This window comes from Perognathus longimembris, unplaced genomic scaffold, assembly GCF_023159225.1.
Source record: "Perognathus longimembris pacificus isolate PPM17 unplaced genomic scaffold, ASM2315922v1 HiC_scaffold_5435, whole genome shotgun sequence".
NCBI lineage: Eukaryota > Metazoa > Chordata > Mammalia > Rodentia > Heteromyidae > Perognathus > Perognathus longimembris.
In genome coordinates this window covers 22,501-41,840 of record NW_025960862.1, presented here as the reverse complement: position 1 = coordinate 41,840, position 19,340 = coordinate 22,501, and the positions used below count along the sequence as shown (strand labels likewise).

Sequence of the window (19,340 nt, the reverse complement as noted above, 5' to 3'; positions counted from 1 at the left end):
GCTCTGTGGATCACAGTTCAAAACCAGCCCGGGCAGGAAAGTCCGTGAGACTCTTATCTCCAGTTAACCACTGGAAAACTGGAAGTGGTGCTGTGGCTCAAAGTGGTAGAGTGCCAGCCTTGAGTGAAAAAGCTCAGGACAGCATCTGTGCTGTGAGTTCAGGCCCCATGACTGACAAAAACAAAAAGATGATTGTCAGGGATACTAAATATGATTTACATGTGAATAATAATGGACATATTTTTCTCCTTTTTTTTTTTTTTTTGCTGGTCTGGGGCTTGAACCTTGGGCCTGGGTGCTGTCCCTGAGCTCCCTTTGTTCAAGGCTAGCGCTCTGCCATTTGAGCCACAGTGCCACTTCTGGCTTTTTCTGTGATTAACCAGAGGTAAGATTCTCATGAGCATTCCTGCCCTGGCTGGCTTTGAACCAGGATCCTCAGATCTCAGCCTCCTGAGTAGCACAAGAAGCCTGGGAATAATGGACAAATTCTTAGGCCAAAATTGTAAGGTGCAGCTAAGGTAGAGCTGTATGTAGAAAGAATCTGGTAGCTTAAAATAGATCTATGGGAATATCGAGAAGTTTAAGGGGTGGCATTGATCAGGATGTATTGTGTTCATAAACTGCTTTGTTAAGTGGCACTCCTTTGTACAACTACTTAAAGATAATAAAACAGAAAGGTCACAGATTAAATCCAAAAGTGGAGCAGGAACAATAGACAAGAAAGACATAAATGAGAGATGAGCAAAACTAAAATATGAGCCTTAAACTGTTTTAAAGATATATTCATAAAATTCAAATAGACGTCGAGGATAAAAAGAAATACAGATACAACATGTACAGGCATAAGAACGCCGGTGATTAAAAATTTAAACGGAATGGATCAATTCCTAGAAAAAAAAGTCCTATCAGATTGATTCCTAGAAATCGCGCCATTGGCTCAAGATGCAGAGAAGTTGACCAAACTGAGAGTCCAAAGGCAATGGACGTGATGGAGACCGGGCCCGGCCCGCCCCCTCGGGGAACCGCGGGTCTCCCTCCAGCTGCCTCCGACTTGGGTCTGACTGGGTGCTGAGGATGACGCGAGGGGGGTTGGGGAGGGAAGGGGTCTCTGGGGAGAGGGACTAGTGCCAGGGGGAGATGACGTCACCCCACCCCCCTCGCAGCGCCCCGACGTCCTGGAGGGTGACCTGGCCAGAGGCCTCCTCCAAGACGCCGGAGGGGGTGGAGGTGCCTGGGCCTCTGGGGGCGGCAGTGCGCTTGGGTCTAGGGGTGGAGGTGCCCGGGGGTCTGGGGCGGCGGTGCCCGGGCCTCTGGGGGTGGAGGTGCCCGGGGGTCTGGGGGTGGAGGTGCCCGGGCCTCTGGGGGCGGAGGTGCCCGGGCCTCTGGGGTGGAGGTGCCCGGGGGTGTGGGTGGAGGTGCCCGGGCCTCTGGGGGCGGAGGTGCCCGGGGGTGTGGGGTGGAGGTGCCCGGGGGTCTGGGGGCGGCGGTGCCCGGGGGTGTGGGGTGGAGGTGCCTGGGCCTCTGGGGCGGAGGTGCCCGGGGGTGTGGGGTGGAGGTGCCCGGGGGTCTGGGGGCGGCGGTGCCCGGGGGTGTGGGGTGGAGGTGCCCGGGGGTCTGGGGGTGGAGGTGCCCGGGCCTCTGGGGGCGGCGGTGCCCGGGGATGTGGGGTGGAGGTGCCCGGGCCTCTGGGGGTGGAGGTGCCCGGGGGTCCGGGGGTGAGGTGCCCGGGCCTCTGGGGGCGGAGGTGCCCGGGCCTCTGGGGGCGGCGGTGCCCGGGGGTGTGGGGTGGAGGTGCCCGGGCCTCTGGGGTGGATGTGCCCGGGGTGTGGGGTGGAGGTGCCCGGGGGTCTGAGGGCGGCGGTGCCCGGGGGTCCGGGGGGCGGCGGTGCCCGGGGGTGTGGGGTGGAGGTGCCCGGGGGTCTGAGGGCGGCGGTGCCCGGGGGTCCGGGGGCGGCGGTGCCCGGGGGCGGAGGTGCCCTTGGCATCGCCGGGATGGGAGCACCCGCGGGCGGGCGGCAGGGCTGCCCGGGAGCGGTGCGGTGGAAGGCCGGGCGGCCTTCGTGGACGCGGGGCGGCGGGGGCTGCGGTGTGGAGAGGGCGGGCGGGCTGGGGCCCCACCTGAGCGGGCGGGGGGGGGGGGCGGCTGTCCGCGAGAAGGGAGGAGGCTGGGCGGGGAGGGGGGCGCCGCGCGGGGAGGGGGCGCCGCCTTCCTCTGGCCGAGGGGCGCGGACTCCGGCCCCCGCCCCCGCGTCTGGCCGAGGGGCGCGGCGGGGGGGCGCGCGCGGGCCGGGGTCTGCGGGAGGCCGGGCGGGCGGGGGGCTCCCGGGGGACGCGGGGACGGAGGCGGCGCGCGCGCTCGCGCGGGGACGGCGCCCGCCCCCCCTCCGGCCGATGACGTCACGCCCTCCCCCCCCCCCGTCCCCCTCCCCGCGCGACGCACCCGCTGACGCGGCGACTCGGGCGCCGCGCGCAGCCAACCAGCGGCGGGCGGGCGGGCGGGCGGGCGGGCGGGGGTCGGGGCGGGGGCCGGGCGCAGCCGTCACGCGGCGCCGCCGTCACAGCGCCCGGTGCAGCGGGCGAGCGGCGCGGCTCGGGCTCGGGCTCGGGGCTCGGGGACCGCACCGCGGCCGGGGCCCAGGCCGGGCCGTCGTGAGTGACGCCGGAGAGGTAAGGCTGCGCCGCCCCGCGCCCGCGCCCCGCGCCCCGCGCCCCGCATCCCCGCGCCCCGCGCCCCGCGCCCCGCATCCCCCGCGCCCCACGCCCCGCGCCCCCGCATCCCCGCGCCCCGCGCCCCGCGCCCCGCATCCCCGCATCCCCGCACCCCGCATCCGAGCCCGGCCGAGTCCGAGGCTGGGCGGCCTCGCCCGGAGCCGCGGCCCGCTCCGTCCCGCCTCGGTCCCCGCGGAGAACAATGGGCGCCTGGGGGCGACCGTCCGCCCGTCCGCCCGCCGCGGGGCCCCGGGACCGGCGCGACCTCGGCCCGGGCGGGGGGCGGGGGGCGGGGGGCGGGGGGCGGGGGGCTCGGCGCCCGTCTCTCTGCGGGCGAGGGGAGGAGGGTGGGGCTGGGCGCCGGGGGCGGCGGGAGCGCGGCCAGGCCCGGGGAGGCGCGCGGGGCGCGGGGCGCGGGGCGCGGGGCGGACGCCGGGGCGGGCCGCAGGGCGGGCGGGCGGGGGTCCGGCCCCGGTGCCCCGTCGCCCCCGCCCGGCCCTGCCCTGCCCTGGGACCCCGGCTCCTTTCCAGAAGGCACGGCCGCCTGGGCGGGGCCGCCCTCGGGTGCGGCGTCGGCGCGGCCCGCGCCCCAGTAACAGGTGCGGCGGCGGGGGGGGGGGGGGACGGCGGGCCGTGGGCGGGCGGGGGGGGATCGGCGGGCCGTGGGCGGGCGGCGGGGGGGACGGCGGGCCGTGGGCGGCGGGGGGGGATCGGCGGGCCGTGGGCGGGCGGCGGGGGGGACGGCGGGCCGTGGGGCGGGCGCGGGGGGGGATCGGCTTCCCCGCGAGGCCGCACGGGCCGCGCCGACCCTCGCCCTCCCCCCCCCCCCCCGCGGGGCACCGCCCGCCCGCCCGGCCGGTGGGGAAGGGGGTCAGTGGGGCGGGGCGCGGGGGCGGGGTGGGGGACCGCGGGCCCGGGGAGGGAGCGGGGAAGGGAGGGAGCGGGGAAGGGATGCGGGGGGGGGGGGGGTGCGGGGAAGGAATGCCAAGTCATGGGGCCCGCCGGGCGCGGGCGCGACGCCTCCCGACGCGGACCCGGCGCGGTGCGCGCACTCGTCCCCGGGGGCGGGGGCTCCTCCCCGAGCTGGGGACCCCCCGCGGCCCTCCATCCCCCCCCGGCCCTCCATCCCCCCCCGCGGCCCTCCATCCCCCCCCGCGGCCCTCCATCCCCCCCCCCGCGGCCCTCCATCCCCCCCCGCGGCCCTCCATCCCCCCCGCGGCCCTCCATCCCCCCCCGCGGCCCTCCATCCCCCCCCCCCGGCCCTCCATCCCCCCCCGCGGCCCTCCATCCCCCCCGCGGCCCTCCATCCCCCCCCCCGCGGCCCTCCATCCCCCCCCCGCGGCCCTCCATCCCCCCCGCGGCCCTCCATCCCCCCCCCCCGGCCCTCCATCCCCCCCGCGGCCCTCCATCCCCCCCCCGCGGCCCTCCATCCCCCCCCCGCGGCCCTCCATCCCCCCCCCGCGGCCCTCCATCCCCCCCGGGCCCTCCATCCCCCCCAGGCCCTCCATCCCCCCCGGGCCCTCCATCCCCCCGCGGCCCTCCATCCCCCCCCCCGCGGCCCTCCATCCCCCCCGCGGCCCTCCATCCCCCTCCCCCCCCCCCCCCCCCCGCGCCCGGTGCCCGCAGCAGTGCCGGATTAGCGGGCGGGCGGGCGGGTCGGGTCACGCGGCTGGGCTGCGGGGGGCGGGGAGGATGCGGAGGCCCCGCCGCACCGGCCCGGCCCGCGGAGCCCGCGGAGCCCGCGTCACGTCACGCGGAGCGGCTGCCCGGCCACCTGCGCAGCCGCCGAGGCCGAGCCGCCATGGTGTGAAGGGAGCCGTGGGGTGGGGGGGGGCTGGGGCTCCACCTGCGGCGGCCATCTTGCAGGTGTGGCCGGCCACCCCCCCCCTTAGCGAGCCTGCGGGGTCGGGGTGAGGGGGGGCCGGAGCTGGCATCGGGGTGCAGTGCCGCCCGGCAGGGTGCAGGGCGCCGGGGCCGGGCCAGGCCCAGGGCTGCGCGTGCTTTGTTCACACCCCATCTTTCAGGGTTCCAGTGTCGGGGTGGTGGGACTCCAGCTCGGGGTGCGCAGGAAGGTCGCCCTCCTCCCCGCGTGAGCCTGCGGACGTCCCCGCGGGACAGGAGGCGCGGCCCCCCGGTGGATCCCCCTGGAGAAGGGCTGGGTGCCCTCCAGGGGTGGGGGGCCTCAGGACAGACGGACAGGCAGGGTCCTCTGACGGGGCCTGCAGGCTGTCGGGTTGATCCCCCTCCCCTAGGGGTGCTGCCCCACCCCAGAGTGCGGCGGGTGGGACCCACCATCCCAGACCGAGCCCCGGGAGGTGGGGGGGGGGGATCCCAGCCCTGGCCCTGGGGCGGAGCGTCCTCAATCCCGGCCCCTTCACTTCTGCATTTTCCTGCTCTCCCTTCTTGGGACCCGGTGTCCTCTGGGAACACAGCAGGGCATTCCCAGGGAGGCCCTGCAAAGGTAGGGCGCGCCACCGGCCCGCTGCGGTCCCCGTTCCTGCCAGGCCAGGCAGGTGGGGGGGCGGGGCTGCCCGCATCGAGAGCCACACCCCACTACGAAGGGTTGTCCAGGCCCGGCTGGCCGGCCGAGCTGCCCAGTGGGTCCCTTAGAGCTGGGCGGAGTCTGAGTGGTGCGAGCCGGGGGCCTGGCCAGCTCAGCCTCCGTGCTGGCGGGATGAATGCAGGGTTGCCTCATACAGCGTTCTGGATGCTTCCCAGGGTGCCGGGGCTGCACAGTGAGCATTCTCAGGCCTGGAGGCCAGGGCTCCCCTCCCCCAGCCGATGGCCCCAGCGTGGGGGGCTGGGCCCTCCCACTGCCCTGAGCACCATCCATGCCCAGGAGGACCCCGATGGGGCAGAGGAGCAGGGATGCATCCCGCCCCAAGCCTTTCCCCAGTGCCCAGGAGCCCAGACACAGGGCCCGGTAGGGCCCGGCCTGCCCTTCCACATCTGCTCTTGGTGGGGGTGGCATCGGCCCTGGGCCCTCTCGCTGCTGGGATCCCAGGGCCTGCATCTGGGGCTATGACACCAGTGGGGGCGGGGCAGGGGCTCCCAGCCTGCTGCTTCCTGGTGAGCTCAGCCAGGGTCCCGGCCTGTGGCCTGACTGGCGCCTCACCCCACGCGTCTCAATGACAGGGCGGCCACGCTGGATGAGACTCGGCAGGAGGGCCCCCCGGGTTCACCCTCCCACCCACCCCAGCCCTTTCTGCGGTCTCCAGAAGCTTCTCACCCAGGAGTTAACCAGTGCCAGGCCCTGCAGGTGGGCGTGCTGAGCTCTCCCGATGGCCTTGCGGCTTGCCGCGTGTGACCCCTGCTCAGGTTCAGGACTGGGATCTGCAGGTGCAAGCCTGGACTCCCGCCTGGGCCTCCCTTCTCACCCCTGGGCCTGCTCTGCTGCGGTTTCTGTAGCCCTGCCCGGTGCCAGGGACCTGGAGCCGCGGGCGGCCCTGGCCCCAGAAGTAGGTGGGAGGATGGGAGGGCCAGATGACACACACAGAGCCGCTGAGAACCCCCTGCCCAGAGCCACTGGCCTCAGGATATGGTCCCCACTGGGCTAGCTCCGTCCTGTCTTGAACTGGTGGTAACCGAGAGGGCACCTGAGGGAGACAGAGTCAGGACCCCAGGACCCCTCTCAGGCACCCAGGGCGCCAGCCAGCTGCTGGGGCAGCCCAGGATCTAGCTCAAGAAGAAGGAGACTGGCAAGGGCGGCCCAAGGTTCTCCTTACTGCGAGGACCAAACCTTGAAATCCACACGAGACCCGGAGGGGACTGGGTGCTGCCGGCCAGCCTCGGGGACCAGCAACCCCAGCAGAGGGGACGGGGGTGCTGCCCAGCCCCAGCTCTGGGATCCCCCCGAAGCCTGCCCTCACTAAGTCCTACCCTGCTCCTAAGAAAAGAGCACTGTCTTTGGAGTCAGAAAGTGGAGCTGGAACCCCAAATCATGTCTTCTCAGTCACCCGGCTTCTCAGAAGCTTCAGCCTGGACGCTGGGGTGCCACCGTTCCTCACTGGCATCTGGGGCGCATGTGAGGGGACCATGGAGTGATACCGGAGGGGGGTGGGTACCGGTGTCCTGGAGGCTTGCAGCAGCCGTTAGGGAGGGGCCTGGTAGCCACGGGTGGCGGTGGCAGAGTCATCTGAAAATCCTGACCTGTGTGTGACAAGACCTACAGTCAGCCAGGCACCCACCATTGCTCTGGAAATTAAGCATTTCCAGCCCACTCCCACCCCCCCTGCCGCAACAGGGCGTTCACCATTCTCCCGCCAGACTCCAGGCCCGTCCGTGCTAGAACGCGGACCTCACGGCCCATCGACCCCAGCCTGGTGCCCAGACGGCCCCGGCTTCCCCGGCTCTGTGCAGGGCCTGGCCGTTCGGGGCCGTCCGTGGGCAAGTCTGCCGTGCCGCTTGCTGTCTGTGAGGCTCCGCAGGACGCACAGGGCAAGGGCAGACCACTGCCCGTTCCCCCGATGCCCAGGGCGGGGTGCGGGTGCACGCCCGCCCCGTTCTCGGTGCGGCGTGAAGTAGCACGGCCTTTGGTACATCTTCCCCTTGGCTGGCAGGCGCAAGCTCTAGCTGGCCGCATGGGCCGTGCTCTTCAGATCCTGCCACGACATTTCCCAAGTAGTCGCACCCATTGGCTCACTTCTCCAAGGCAAGCGACGCGCGTAGGACTTCCTGCCAGGGGTGAAGTCCCAGGCGCTCCTAGGGCTGAGGCTGGGGGCAGCGGAGCCGGCGGGCTGAGATCAGTCCGGGCAACGCGGCGGCACAGACAGACTGCCCCAAGAGCGGAGAGGAAGAGCTGTCCGGTGGGCCCAGCCACCCCGGAAGGGCGCGCGGAGTGTCGCCCCGTGACCGAGGCCCGGGCCGCGCTGCTGGCGCGGCGTCTCCTGTAAATCCGCGCGTGTGACTCTCCTGGCCCAAGGTTCTTTGGCATCTTCTCCATTGTGATCTTTGTCCGCTCCTGTGCACCCGAGCCCGACGGCAGGTCCTAGCTGCTGTCTGCAGGGGCAGCGCCCTTCGCTTTTCTCTCAAGGCCAGTGCTCCACCCCTCACGCCACAGCTCTGCTCCTGCTCTTTGGGTGGTTAATGGGAGCTAAGAGTCTCACGGACTTGCCCGGCGGGGCTGGCTTTGAACCAGGATCCGCAGGTATTAGCCTCCTGAATAGCTAGGATTACAGGAGTGAGCCGCTGCACCTGGCCGGCTTGATGTGCGGATTCTAGACCTCCTGCGCCACACAGCCGTCCCCACTGGCAGCTGGGAGAGGACGCCCTTTCACGTGACTTCATTTGTGCTTAGCGCTTCAGTCTGCATGGGGTTGGCTGCACACGGAAGGGTCTAACGCTGTGTGACACGTGGGCGAGCAGGCATCCTGGGCCACAGCCCGCTGGGCGCCCCTGAACTTCCCACACTAACCGTCCTGGCCGGGGCTGTCACTGTCCTGCAGTGTCCCCAGTGGGCACCGGGAGCTGTCACTGTCCTGCAGTGTCCTCAGTGGGTCCCGGGTGCTGTCATTCCCCCTGCAGTGTCCCCAGTGGGTCCCGGATGGTGTCACTGTCCTGCAGTGTCCCCAGTGGGTCCCGGATGCTTTCACTGTCCTGCAGTGTCCCCAGTGGGTCCCGGGTGCTGTCACTGTCCTGCAGTGTCCCCAGTGGGTCCCGGGTGCTGTCACTGTCCTGCAGTGTCCCCAGTGGGTCCTGGGTTGCTGTCACTGTCCTGCACTGTCCCCAGTGGGTCCCAGGTGCTGTCATTCCCCTGCAGTGTCCCCAGTGGGTCCCGGGTGCTGTCACTGTCCTGCAGTGTCCCCAGTGGGTCCTGGGTTGCTGTCACTGTCCTGCACTGTCCCCAGTGGGTCCCAGGTGCTGTCATTCCCCTGCAGTGTCCCCAGTGGGTCCCGGGTGCTGTCACTGTCCTGCAGTGTCCCCAGTAGGCAACAGGTGCTGTCACTGTCCTGCAGTGTCCCCAGTGGGTCCTGGGTTGCTGTCACTGTCCTGCACTGTCCCCAGTGGGTCCCAGGTGCTGTCATTCCCCTGCAGTGTCCCCAGTGGGTCCCGGGTGCTGTCACTGTCCTGCAGTGTCCCCAGTAGGCAACAGGTGCTGTCACTGTCCTGCAGTGTCCCCAGTGGGTCCTGGGTTGCTGTCACTGTCCTGCACTGTCCCCAGTGGGTCCCAGGTGCTGTCATTCCCCTGCAGTGTCCCCAGTGGGTCCCGGGTGCTGTCACTGTCCTGCAGTGTCCCCAGTGGGTCCCCGGTGCTGTCACTGTCCTGCAGTGTCCCCAGTGGGTCCCGGATGGTGTCACTGTCCTGCAGTGTTCCCAGTGGGTCCCGGGTGCTGTCATTCCCCCTGCAGTGTCCCCAGTGGGTCCCGGATGGTGTCACTGTCCTGCAGTGTCCCCAGTGGGTCCCGGGTGCTGTCACTGTCCTGCACTGTCCCCAGTGGGTCCCGGATGCTTTCACTGTCCTGCAGTGTCCCCAGTGGGTCCCGGGTGCTGTCACTGTCCTGCAGTGTCCCCAGTGGGTCCCGGGTGCTGTCACTGTCCTGCAGTGTCCCCAGTGGGTCCCGGGTGCTGTCACTGTCCTGCAGTGTTCCCAGTGGGTCCCAGGTACTGTTACTGTCCTGCAGTGTTCCCAGTGGGTCCCGGATGGTGTCACTGTCCTGCACTGTCCCCAGTGGGTCCCGGTGCTGTCACTGTCCTGCAGTGTCCCCAGTGGGTCCCGGGTGCTGTCACTGTCCTGCAGTGTCCCCAGTGGGTCCCGGATGGTGTCACTGTCCTGCAGTGTTCCCAGTGGGTCCCGGTGCTGTCACTGTCCTGCAGTGTCCCCAGTGGGTCCCGGTGCTGTCACTGTCCTGCAGTGTTCCCAGTGGGTCCCGGATGGTGTCACTGTCCTGCAGTGTTCCCAGTGGGTCCCGGTGCTGTCACTGTCCTGCAGTTTCCCCAGTGGGTCCTGGGTGCTGTCACTGTCCTGCAGTGTCCCCAGTGGGCACCGGGTGCTGTCATTCCCCCTGCAGTGTCCCCAGTGGCCGCGGGTTGCTGTCACTGTCCTGCAGTGTCCCCAGTGGGTCTCGAGTTGCTGTCATTCCCCCTGCAGTGTCCCCAGTGGGTCCCGGATGCTGTCACTGTCCTGCAGTGTCCCCAGTGGGTCCCGGGTTGCTGTCATTCCCCCTGCACTGTCCCCAGTGGGTCCCGGATGCTGTCACTGTCCTGCAGTGTCCCCAGTGGCTTCTGGGTGCTGTGACTGTTCTGCACTGTCCCCAGTGGGTCCCGTGTGCTGTCACTGTCCTGCACGGTCCCTTGTGGGCACCAGGTTGCTGTCATTCCCCCTGCACTGTCTCCAGTGGGTCCCGGGTGCTGTCATTCCCCCTGCAGTGTCCCCAGTGGGTCCCGGGTGCTGTCACTGTCCTGCAGTGTTCCCAGTGGGTCCCAGGTACTGTTACTGTCCTGCAGTGTTCCCAGTGGGTCCCGGATGGTGTCACTGTCCTGCAGTGTCCCCAGTGGGCACCGGGTGCTGTCACTGTCCTGCAGTGTTCCCAGTGGGTCCCAGGTACTGTTACTGTCCTGCAGTGTCCCCAGTGGGTCCCGGTGCTGTCACTGTCCTGCAGTGTCCCCAGTGGGCACCGGGTGCTGTCATTCCCCCTGCAGTGTCCCCAGTGGCCGCGGGTGGCTGTCACTGTCCTGCAGTGTCCCCAGTGCTGTCCCAGTGGGTCTCATTGTGGGTGTGCAGTACTCAGCTTGGCACCCCTGGGTGGGGGTTACCAGGCAACTCTTCAGGGGCGTCCCAGTCGGAAGCCAGGCCGTCACCGGGTGTGCTGGGGTGGACGCGGAGCCCAGCCCCCCTTTGCTCCTTCGCCCCGTGTTTCCCGAGACCCACTCCTGGAGCTCTGCACCCCGCTCTCCGCGCAGATCTCCTGACGTGCTGTAGAAGCCTCAGCTTGAGCCGTCCATTTGAAATTACAGCGACCGTTTGTATTTATTTGGGTGCAAAGGAACATTTTTAAGGTATTAGGAGTTTTCCCCCCACAGAAGGTCATTCTTCATTTATTTAGATTTTCTGTAATTAAAAAAAATACTCATCATAAGAATTGTGTGTCTTGTGGCGCTGTGGCTCAAGTGGTAGAGCACTGGCCTTCAGCTGAAGAGCCTGGGACAGCTCGCAGGCCCCGAGTTCAAGCCCCACAACCGACCAAAACAAAAAAAAAATAGGAAGAACAAGGTTGTGTGTGTCTCTCTTGTGACTCGGGGAACGGACCCCGGGCACCTCGCACTCGCTGCCCTTCGGACTCTTGTTTTTGAGCTGGCCCCGTGCCTAACTGTCCTCTGCTTCTCCCCCACCCCCCACCCCCGCCCCCAGTGGCTGGGATTACAGACATACTCCACCACACCCATCTTTTCCAAGGCACTTTATGTAGTTACTGTGCTGAATGATTGCTCTTTGTGAATGGCGTAGAGAAACACATTTGATTTTCAACCGCATCCTGTTGAAAAGAGTCCTGTGACTTGAATAATTGGAGGAGGAACCTTGATTTCTGTGTAGACGAGCAAAAAGCCTGCAAATCCGTTCTAGTCTATAAATAATGGTGTGGTTTTTTTCTTTCACTTTTTCTTGTCTTATCGGTCAGGACCTCAGCGACCGTGCTGGATAGAGGCAATGATAGCTGGCACCTGCTTCTCCCCGAATTTCCGTATAGGATGTCTCCTTCTGCATTGCCATTGAGTGTAATGTTGGGATGGGATTGTGGTACATAGCCGGGAGTGGTGGCTGACACAATCGCAGCACTGCGAGACTGGGGCAGGAGCACTGTGTGAGGTTTGCGGCCAGCCTTGGCTACATAATAAGTTCAAAGTCAGATGGAGCTAGTGAGGTCTTTTTATTTATTTATTTATTTATTGCCAGTCCTGGGGCTTGAACTCAGTCCCCAGTGGGTCCTGGGTGCACTGTCCCTGAGCTTCTTTTTGCTCAAGGCTAGCACTCTACCACTTCTGGCTTTTTCTGTTTATATAGTACTGAGGAATGGAACCCAGGGCTTCATGCATGCTAGGCAAGCACTGTACCACCAAGCCACATTCCCAGCCCCGCTAGTGAGATCTTGTTTCAAAAAATAGTTTTGCCCGGTGCCAGTGGCTCCCATCTCTAATCCTAGCTACTCAGGTGGCTGAGATCTGAGGACTGTGGTTCAAAACGAGCCCAGGCAGGAAACTATGAGACTCTTATCTCTAACTACCAGAAAACCAGAATTGGCGCTGTGGCTCAAAGTGGTAGAGCACTAGCCTTGAGTTGAAGAGCTCAGGAACCGTGCCCAGGCCCAGAGTTCAAGCCCCAAGACCGACAAAAAATAAACTAATTTTATTGTGATATTGGTGAGCGTTTGCTGTGGATGAATGTTTTACAGCCCCTGGAGGACCTGGTACTTGGTCTGTGTAACCAGGGGTATGTTGAGTTACGGGAACAGAGCACTGGGGGTAAACTGCACTTGTACTCTGGGAGGGACTTTGCGTCTAAGTTCCTCAGTGAAATCCGTCCACCTCACTTGTAAATTCTTCCCTGTGTGACGTTTGTCTCAGGGAATGGGCTGGGAGTCCATTCTTTCCCTCTGCATCGTTCCTTTTCCCATCGTCTGAAAGCATTTGTATATGATCGGATGGTGATGGTGATGATGACGATGACGATGACAACTGTACCGGACACTGAACCCAGGGCGTCGCGCTCGCGGTTGCTAGGAAAGCGCTCTGCCGCTTAAGCTATGTCCCAGTCCTTAATATTTTATTTTGTCTTTGGGGTAGGGTCTCACTAATTTTCCCTAGGCTGACCTCAAGCTCAACATCTTCTTGCCCAGCCTCCCGAGTGGCTGGGATTACAAGTATGCTCCACCATGTCTGGCATATTATTTTATTTGAATTTAATTTATTATCTCTAAGTCGCTGTGTAAGGATGCTGCCATTTAACAAAGCAGTTTATGAATACAGTGCATCTTGAGCAGCTCCGCCCCTTTCAACATCCTCCCCCCTCCCCACCCCTCCCCCCGCTTTCCTTCATTTTGCAGAATAGACACCGAACAGTAGGACTCACCTGTAGAGAGTTTTGGGGGGGCTCCGTGGTGAAGCACCAGTGTCGCACCTGCAACCCTCAGCTACGTGCACACACAAAGCGTTAAAGTCTGCTGCCTGTTTTATACATAAATTTTTGTTTTTTTATACGATCAGATTCACTTGTTATTTTTGAAATAGCATCTCCATATGTTGCCCCAGCTAGTACGTGAACTTCGGGGCTCAAGGATGCCCTGCCTCAGCTGGCCGTGCCCGGCGTGTAGGCGCATCCTTATGAATTCGTTTCCGCTAACGTGATAGAAGCAGCCACGTTTCTGTGGGTGACTTCTCGCCCTGGCTGTGGGTCGCGTGTTCCTGCCCCGGGGCGTGTCTGGTCGATTCTGGCTGGATGCGGGCCTGGTTGTGTGTGGTAGGGTGTCCTCGTTAGCCGGTGTCCGGCGCTGCTCTGCGGGCAGTCGGCTTACGGGAGGCCCCGCGGCTCACAGAGCCCGTCCTGGCTTTCCAGAGTGGGGCTGGACATGGCTGCCCTGGGGTCTGCGCTGAAGATGGAGAGCGGGAGGCCAGGGCTCTTCCTCCTGCCGGTGGGACCCCACATCCCTGGCTGGTGTGAGCGTGGTTACCGCGCGCCCCTCCACACCTGCGTGGTTTGTGTCTGGATCACGTGAGCAAGGACTCTGGAGTTCTGAGAAGCCCCTTCCTTCCCAGAACTCCGACTCGGCTTCCAGCTCTCCAGCCCCCAGCCCCGCCTCCCTGGGCCCCAGGTCTGTGGGTTGGGCTCGTCGCTGCGCTGCTGGGGACCTTGGGCCTGCGGGCCGGGGTCGGCAGCCGGGCACTGCCACACGCTTCCTGTGCCTTGCCGTGGACCTGCCCACGGGTGGCGCCTGTGGCCCGTCCTGGCCCAAGGTGGGGGGACGCTCCAGGGCCCCCCCCCCAGCAGCGTTTCCACGACGGCTTACCCTGTGTTCTGTATACCCACCAGATTTCTCCTTGGCCGTACTAGCTGTTTAAAAGCATATTTTAGAATGCCTAAACAAACAAGTCATGTTGTAGTGATTTTTTTTTGCGGGGGGGGGTGGGGTGGAATCATGAGTTTTGAACTCAGGGCCTGGGCGCGGTCCTTGAGCGCTTTTGCTCAAGGCTAGGACTGCACCGCCGCTAGAGCCACAGCGCCGCTTCCAGTTTTCGGGTGGTTGATTGGAGATCAGAGTCTCGGACTTCCCTGCCCAGGATGGCTTTGAACTGCCATCCTCAGATCGTGAGCCGCCCGCACCCAGATCCTTTTTTAAAAAAAAACACTTGTTTCCAAATCACATGATCTGCTAGACCCTGGGACTTGCCTGGAGTCCCCCTTCCACCCCGCGCCCCCCCCCCCCCAGGCTTGGGAGCCTCCCACCAGGCTGGAATGGAGAAAAGAGCCCACATTTACCACATTGTAACCGTCCACTTAGAGTGCATGGTTATTATGCCGCTCATTCTCGTCTGCTCCCATTAATGAGGTCTGCTGGGTCTGCCCACGAGTGAGCCCTGTATTGGAGTCCCTGACATGATGAATTGACAGAACGCTCAGATAACCCCGAACCTCAGTTTCAGCCTTGTCTCTGGAGCCGTGTTAGCTAATTTCTTCTGACATATTTTCCAGCTCATTTATGTGTTCCGGCTCCACTTAATTTGCTGATTAACAAGGCTACTAAGTCTTATATCTTAAATAGTTACATTTGTGACTGTAAGTAGGTGCACGAAGGCTTTTCAACTCAACACGCAGCTGATGACTGCAAGGCGTCTGGATCAGCGCAGCCCCTTCCGTCTTCCCAGCCCCGTCCGCCCCATCGGGTCGTCTGGTTGCCTCGTTCCATTTTCGTATACGTACACTGAATGTTGTGTGGTGTTCGTTTGCTCTTCCTCTCTCTACTTGTCTGCCGCCTTTCTCTTTACCTCCCCTCCCCCAACAAAATGGAATTCCCTGGAAAGGATACCACACACACCACACACACCACACACACACACACACTCACACACTCACACTCGATCCATTTGTCTTGTATACAGGGGCATCTGGGCTGACCTTGGCTACGGCGAATAGTGCAGAAATCATTGCACTTTCGTTTCCAGAAGTCCTCTGTGGCTCTTTTTCACAGTTTACCCCGCTGTTTTCCATCACTGCCTCCATCTGTAGGCCATGTGGAGGCACAGGTTCTCCCGTCCCAATCCGGTCATTTCGGTGTCTGAAGCCCCGGAGGCTGTTGTCCGGTCCTCCCTTCCTCCTCCTTCTCTTGCAAGGGGTGAACTGCGCCTCCATTTGTGAGGTGGTGTTGGATCGTGAGCTCGGGTGTGTCTGGGGGCCTGGGAGGCCCCAGCCTCCCCTGGTCTCCAGTCAGGCCGGGATTCTAAGTGTGACGTGGAGATAGCACGAGGACAGCCCTGCCGCCCCAAATTCTTAGAAACCCTTATTTATTTTTTCCTCCCTGACCTAACGCCACCCGGACCAATTTCCCCGGGTCCCGCTGACGGCGATGGGTCTGCCCAGCCCCCTGGGTCTCCGAGGACGCGTTGAAAGGCCTCCCCACAGACGAGCAGCCCTCCTCCCCTCCCCTCTGTCCCCACAAAGCCGGTGCCAGGCCTCTGAGGCCCAGGGCCAGCGCTGCCCTGCCGCCCGCCCCCGTGCCCCCGCCCCCGTGCCCCCCCCACCCCGCCTCCGTGCCCGCGGCTCGGTGCCGTCCACACCCCCTTCCTCCCCGCTAGTCCGGAAGCGTGTTTCCCTCCGAGGACGTCCCTTACTCTGGTGTCGGCTAGCTCGCCCTCCGTCCCAGGGGTTTGGTTACTGTGGTCACAGCGGCGAGAGCCGCTCTTTGTCCTTCTCCTCTGTGTCGAGAAACACTCATTTTTAATGAGGAGCGTACTCTATGCACACGCCGACGCTTGCCAGACAAAGTGTGTTTTCCTCGTCCATCTCCTTCCCTTCCTTTCAGGAAGGAGGCTCTGAGGGGGTTGGAGGCTCTGAGGGGTTAGAGGCGCTGAGGGGTGCAGTGTCGGCTCTGAGGGGTGCAGTGTCGGCTCTGAGGGGTGCAGTGTCAGCTCTGAGGGGTGTGGAGGCTCTGAGGGGTGCAGTGTCAGCTCTGAGGGGTGTGGAGGCTCTGAGGGGTGCAGTGTTGGCTATGAGGCGTGCAGTGTCAGCTCTGTGGGGTGCAGTGTCGGCTCTGAGGCGTGCAGTGTCAGCTCTGAGGGGTGCAGTGTCAGCTCTGAGGGGTGCAGTGCCGGCTCTGAGGGGTGCAGTGTCGGATCTGAGGGGTGCAGTGTCGGCCCTGAGGGGTGCAGTGTCGGCTCTGAGGGGTGCAGTGTCGGCTCTGAGGGGTGCAGTGTCGGCCCTGAGGGGTGCAGTGTCGGCTCTGAGGGGTGTGGAGGCTCTGAGGGGTGCAGTGTCGGCTCTGAGGGGTGCAGTGTCGGCTCTGAGGGGTGCATTGCCGGCTCTGAGGGGTGCAGTGTCGGCCCTGAGGGGTGCAGTGTCGGCTCTGAGGGGTGCAGTGCCGGCTCTGAGGGGTGCAGTGTCGGATCTGAGGGGTGCAGTGTCGGCCCTGAGGGGTGCAGTGTCGGCTCTGAGGGGTGCAGTGTCGGCTCTGAGGGGTGCAGTGTCAGCTCTGAGGGGTGTGGAGGCTCTGAGGGGTGCAGTGTCAGCTCTGAGGGGTGTGGAGGCTCTGAGGGGTGCAGTGTCGGCCCTGAGGGGTGCAGTGTCGGCTCTGAGGGGTGCAGTGCCGGCTCTGAGGGGTGCAGTGTCGGATCTGAGGGGTGCAGTGTCGGCCCTGAGGGGTGCAGTGTCGGCTCTGAGGGGTGTGGAGGCTCTGAGGGGTGCAGTGTCGGCTCTGAGGGGTGCAGTGTCAGCTCTGAGGGGTGTGGAGGCTCTGAGGGGTGCAGTGTCGGCTCTGAGGGGTGCAGTGTCAGCTCTGAGGGGTGTGGAGGCTCTGAGGGGTGCAGTGTCGGCTCTGAGGGGTGCAGTGTCAGCTCTGAGGGGTGTGGAGGCTCTGAGGGGTTGGAGGCGCTGAGGGGTGCAGTGTCGGCTCTGAGGGGTGCAGTGTCAGCTCTGAGGGGTGTGGAGGCTCTGAGGGGTGCAGTGTCGGCTCTGAGGGGTGGAGTGTCAGCTCTGAGGGGGTTGGAGGCTCTGAGGGGTGTGGAGGCTCTGAGGGGTGCAGTGTCGGCTCTGAGGGGTGCAGTGTCGGCTCTGAGGGGTGTGGAGGCTCTAAGGGGTGCAGTGTCAGCTCTGAGGGGTGTGGAGGCTCTGAGGGGTGCAGTGTCGGCCCTGAGGGGTGCAGTGTCGGCTCTGAGGGGTGCAGTGCCGGCTCTGAGGGGTGCAGTGTCGGATCTGACGGGTGCAGTGTCGGCCCTGAGGGGTGCAGTGTCGGCTCTGAGGGGTGTGGAGGCTCTGAGGGGTGCAGTGTCGGCTCTGAGGGGTGCAGTGTCAGCTCTGAGGGGTGTGGAGGCTCTGAGGGGTGCAGTGTCAGCTCTGAGGGGTGTGGAGGCTCTGAGGGGTGCAGTGTCGGCTCTGAGGGGTGCAGTGTCAGCTCTGAGGGGTGTGGAGGCTCTGAGGGGTTGGAGGCGCTGAGGGGTGCAGTGTCGGCTCTGAGGGGTGCAGTGTCAGCTCTGAGGGGTGTGGAGGCTCTGAGGGGTGCAGTGTCGGCTCTGAGGGGTGCAGTGTCAGCTCTGAGGGGGTTGGAGGCTCTGAGGGGTGTGGAGGCTCTGAGGGGTGCAGTGTCGGCTCTGAGGGGTGCAGTGTCGGCTCTGAGGGGTGCAGTGTCGGCTCTGAGGGGTGCAGTGTCGGCTCTGAGGGGTGCAGTGTCGACTCTGAGGGGTGCAGTGTCGGCTCTGAGGGGTGCAGTGGCGGCTCTGAGGGGTGCAGTGCCGGCTCTGAGGGGTGCAGTGTCGGATCTGAGGGGTGCAGTGTCAGTTCTGAGGGGTGCAGTGTCAGTTCTGAGGGGTGCAGTGGCGGCTCTGATGGGTGCAGTGCCGGCTCTGAGGGGTGCAGTGCCGGCTCTGAGGGGTGCAGTGTCGGCTCTGAGGGGTGCAGTGTCGGCTCTGAGGGGTGCAGTGGCGGCTCTGAGGGGTGCAGTGTCGGATCTGAGGGGTGCAGTGTCAGCTCTGAGGGTACAGTGTCGGCTCTGAGGGGTTGGAGGCTCTGAGGGGGGTGGAGGCTCTGAGGGGTACAGTGTCAGCTCTGAGGGGTGCAGTGTCGGCTCTGAGGGTTGTGGAGGCTCTGTGGGGTGCAGTGCCGGCTCTGAGGGGTGCAGTGCCGGCTCTGAGGGGTTGGAGGCTCTGAGGGGTGCAGTGTCGGCTCTGAGGGTGCAGTGTCGGCTCTGAGGGGTGCAGTACTGGCTCAGAGGGGTGCAGTGTCGGTTCTGATGGGTGCAGTGTCAGCTCTGAGGGTGCAGTGTCGGCTCTGAGGGGTTGGAGGCTCTGAGGGGTGTGGAGGCTCTGAGGGGGGTGGAGGCACTGAGGGGTACAGTGTCAGCTCTGAGGGGTGAAGTGGCGGCTCTGAGGGTGCAGTGTCGGCTCTGAGGGGTGCAGTGTCGGTTCTGAGGGGTGCAGTGTCAGCTCTGAGGGTGCAGTGTCGGCTCTGAGGGGTTGGAGGCTCTGAGGGGTGTGGAGGCTCTGAGGGGGGTGGAGGCACTGAGGGGTACAGTGTCAGCTCTGAGGGGTGCAGTGTCGGCTCTGAGGGGTGCAGTGGCGGCTCTGAGGGGTGCAGTGTTGGCTCTGAGGGGTGCAGTGCCGGCTCTGAGCGGTGCAGTGGCGGCTCTGAGGGGTGCAGTGCCGGCTCTGAGGGGTGCAGTGCCGGCTCTGAGGGGTGTTCCACAGTCAGCATGGGTGTCAGAGGAGCAGAGAGTCCTCCAGTCAATGATCTGTTGCTGTATCTTGAGGAATTCGAGAAACAAGGAAAAAACAACACAAAATCCATCGAAGGAATCCAGTGGGGAGCAGAAAAAAATGAAACAGACTTCCCAAACCGCTGTTCTCAAAAGATGCAGTCCACAAACCCCAAGCCAGACTGGGGAGAATGGGACACCCCAAAGGAGCCCGGAGCTGGGAGGGAGCGGTGTCAGTCCCCACCGCAGACGCACCCAGGACGGCGGGCCTCACCCGGAAGACGCAAACTCACACGGTCACGCACCTCCCCGGGGCCACACCAGGACCCGTGACGAGCAACAAGACTGACGCGCGCAGAGCAACTCTCCCATCAAAGGAGAGCCTCGGGCCCCAGGCCTTCCCTGCTGAGCTCTGCAGAAGACCCGCACCCGGCACCGGTGGCCCGTGCCGGTCACCCTAGCTACTTGGGAGGCTGCGATCTGAGCGTCACCCCTCAGAGCCATGGAGGCGCTCATCTTCAGGTAGCCACCCAAAAGCTGGAAGTGGAGCCGAGCTTCAGGTGTTAGAGCCCCAGCCTCGTGTGAACAAAGTGGGGCCTCCCCTCTGCTGTCCCCTCATTTCAAACGCGAACAGAAGAGGAAGGAGACCTTCTCCATGCATTTCACAGGCCACATTACTCCGATTTCAAACCCAGGCAAATACACGGCACTGGTAACAGTGGAAGGGAAAATGAGCACCAGGAA

General features: G+C 64.5%; 1 protein-coding gene across 1 annotated transcript in view; it reads left to right on the top strand.

The window, feature by feature from the left end:
* Positions 1 to 2,571: 2,571 nt before the first annotated feature.
* Positions 2,572 to 19,340, top strand: part of LOC125345239 (kinesin-like protein KIF1A) — a gene marked incomplete at its 3' end in the record, with an annotated part of 39,256 nt that continues 22,487 nt past the window's right edge. The window contains 1 exon segment of the mRNA XM_048337454.1: positions 2,572 to 2,667.